Source organism: Triticum urartu, chromosome 3 (assembly GCF_003073215.2).
Source record: "Triticum urartu cultivar G1812 chromosome 3, Tu2.1, whole genome shotgun sequence".
Taxonomy (NCBI): Eukaryota; Viridiplantae; Streptophyta; class Magnoliopsida; order Poales; family Poaceae; genus Triticum; species Triticum urartu.
The window spans coordinates 108,893,088-108,896,386 of NC_053024.1; positions in this window are offsets into that span (position 1 = coordinate 108,893,088).

The window sequence follows — 3,299 nt, forward strand, 5'->3', positions numbered from 1 at the left end:
AACTCCCAGGCTCAGGAGCTGGGCAGGAGAACCGAGGACCTGACCAGCAGCCGGAGTGCGTATTTGTTTCGTTCATCTCCTGTGGGGGCGCGTCAGCACACCCACTGGGTGTAGTCCCCGAGATTCAGGCCGACTGCTGAGCAGCCGGGTCGGATCTTCCTTGACAACTTCACCTTATTATTTTCCTTTGTCTTCATGCTTGCAGGAGCCAATGCCGACTTGAGGGAGCAGCTCAGCAGGGCCCAGGCCGCCCTTCGCGCCAAGGAAGCTGAGTACAGCGCCTTGGTCCTGGAGCATGACCGCCCGGTCAAGAAGTTGGCCGACCAGGAGGAGAGCCATAAGGCGGCCCTGAAGAAGGCGCAGGACAACGAGGACGCCCTAAAGGCCGAGTTCAAGACCGAAGCGGTGGGCTGGGCTGAAGCGAAGCAGGCGCTGAGCGAGGGCTTCAGCCGTATCGAGGATCTGATCGACGGTGAGCCGCCTTCTTCACTCGCTGCTTGCCCTTTGATCCCTGATTTGTGTTCTGACTTGTGCTGCTTTTTGTTCTCTGTGCAGACTACTTTCCCGGCTACTCCGTCTTCGCCACCCAATCCATCGAGGCCCATCGCGAGGCACGCCGGCAGGCGGGGGCTGAAACCGCGCCGGACGCAAGCCGGACGCTCGAGGAGCAGCTCTTGGCGGTCCAAGCCCGGCTGCAGCCGGCTCACAGTATGGTCCGCCGCCTCCAGCGCGCCGGGGCGCAGGTGTTGGCCGCCCTCTGGCCAAGCGAGACGATTCCCCGCACCCCGAATCGGACTGCCGACTAGCTGGAGGTGGTGGTTGGCCGCATTGAGGCCTGGAAGGTGTCGGCAGCCCGACTTGGAGCTGGGCAGGCGCTGGAGTTCGTCCGAGCCTGGTATCCGGGGCTGAACCTGGACCAGCTGCGCACCTGGCGGCTGGAGGCCGACGAAGAGTTGGAGGAGGTGCGGCCGGCTATCGCTCAACGCGCTTCGACGATCGCCGAGTGTACTGACATCAGCGTCTTCGCTCCTGAGATCAATGACGACGGCGTTGCCAAGCCAGAGGAGTGGTTCGGGCTGGACCCAGCAGCGGGTGAAGACTCGGCAGAGGAGATTGCCTCCAGCGATGAAGGTGAAGACGACGAAGGAGAGGAAGGCGAAGACATTGAGCCGACCGGTGAAGTGGGCAGCCAGCCTCAGCCTGATCGTGCCTCCGGCAACAAGGCACGTTCTAGCGCGCCCTCTGCGGGAGGCGGTGATCATGCCGAGGCTCGCCAGCGGGCCACTCCTCCAGCCGGCACTGCCGTCTCCACCAACCTGCCCGACTCGCCAGTCGCTCCCTTGGCTTAGTCTGCCGTCCTTGTTTTTTCCTGCTTGTTGCCTTTTGAACAACTTTATGAAACTTGCGCAGTTCCACCCACTAGGGGTGTATTCGAACTATGATGAATGTTGTCCTTTTGAAGGTCTTTTATGTAAATATTATTGTGTGTTTGGTTTCCATTCATGTATGCTTTTTATCCTTAGGCTATTTCCTTTGCCGCCTTCCCCTTCTGGGAAGGCAAGTACTCGAGCTTTCTTAGATTGGAGCGAGGTGAATGGAAGTCGGCCGGTCGGCTACTCTCGTAGCCGGTCGTCTGTGGGAAAAAAACCGGCTTTTGTTATATTAGTCCATTAGTCCCTAGCCGTTTTTCGTGTGGGCACCCGTTCCTGCCTTTAACTCTTGCCAGCCGGACAGCCGGTTCTTCGAACTGCGATTTTTGGCAAGAGAAGGCTTGGGAGCCAGCACACTACTTGTCTGACTGCGGGTAGGACTTCTAATATAACTCCAGGCGGCCAGTCCCCGGGCCGACTAGTTGAACCCGGTGCCGGACGGAAAAAGTGAATGCAATGACAAGGCCATAAGCATGATACTTTTCATTCATAGATAAAAGATGGCAGTCCCCGAGCTCTCCTCGGGGGGCCTATTGTCTCGTACTTAGTACAAAAGTTAGCGTGATACATACCGCATTTCAACTGTAAAACCTTCGGAGGAGGTTGGCGTTCCATGGTCGTTCCGACTCCTTGCCGGAGTCGTCTCTCTTTCGTGCCTTCGGCTTCTGCGCGTCGATTAGGTAGTAGGAGTCGTTGCCTAAGGCTCTGCTGATGACGAAGGGGCCCTCATAAGGGGCCGAGAGCTTGTGCTGGCCGGCTGTTCGCCGGATTAGCCGGAGCACAAGATCGCCCTCTTGGAAGGATCTTGGCTTGACCTTCCGGCTGTGGTAGCGGCGCAGGCCCTGCTGATAGATAGCGGACCGGCTGAGGGCTAACAGCCGGCCTTCTTCCAGCAGGTCGACGCCGTCTTCTCGTGCTTCCTTGGCCTCGGCTTCCGTGTAGATGGTCACCCGAGGCGAGTCGAACACGATGTCAGTTGGGATGACTGCCTCGGCACGATATACGAGGAAGAAAGGAGTAAAGTCGGTTGACTTGTTTGGTGTAGTGCGCAGACTCCAAAGGACAGCCGGCAGCTCATCGAGCCAACAGCCGGCTGAACGCTCCAGTGGTACGATCAGTCGGGGCTTGATGCCGGAAAGGATGAGGCCGTTGGCTCGCTCGACCTGGCGGTTTGACTGCGGGTGGGCAACGGATGCTAGGTCCAACCGGATGCCTTGCGTCGCATAGAAACGTGCCAAGGCTCCCTTGGCGAAATTCGTGCCATTGTCGGTGATGATGCTGTGTGGTACGCCGTACCGAGTTGTTATATCTGCGATAAATGTCACGGCAGTTGGCCCATTCAGCTTCTTGATCGACTTTGCCTTAATCCATTTGGTGAATTTGTCCACGGCGACAAGCAGATGTGTCATGCCGCCGTGCGCCATTTTGAATGGGCCCACCATGTCCAGTCCCCAAACGGCGAAGGGCCAAGTGAGGGGAATGGTCTTCAGTGCTGAAGCCGGCCTGTGTTGCTTGGAGCTGAAGAGTTGGCACCCTTTGCAATGTTTAACTAACTCCTTGGCGTCATCCAAAGCAGTCGGCCAAAAGAAACCATGGCGGAAGGCTTTGGCGATGAGTGATCTTGAGGCCGCATGGTGGCCGCATTCTCCTTGGTGGATGTCTCTGAGGATTGCAATGCCCTTCTCTTGCTCGACGCATCGCTGGAGGACCCCAGTGACACTGCGCTTGACGAGTTCTCTGTTGACGATTGTGTATGCTCCGGCTCGGTGTTGGGCTTGTCTTGCCTCTACTTCGTCAGCCGGCAGATCTTGGTTTATTAGGAAGTTGAGGATGGATTGAGCCCATGATGGAGCTACGACCTCTTCTATT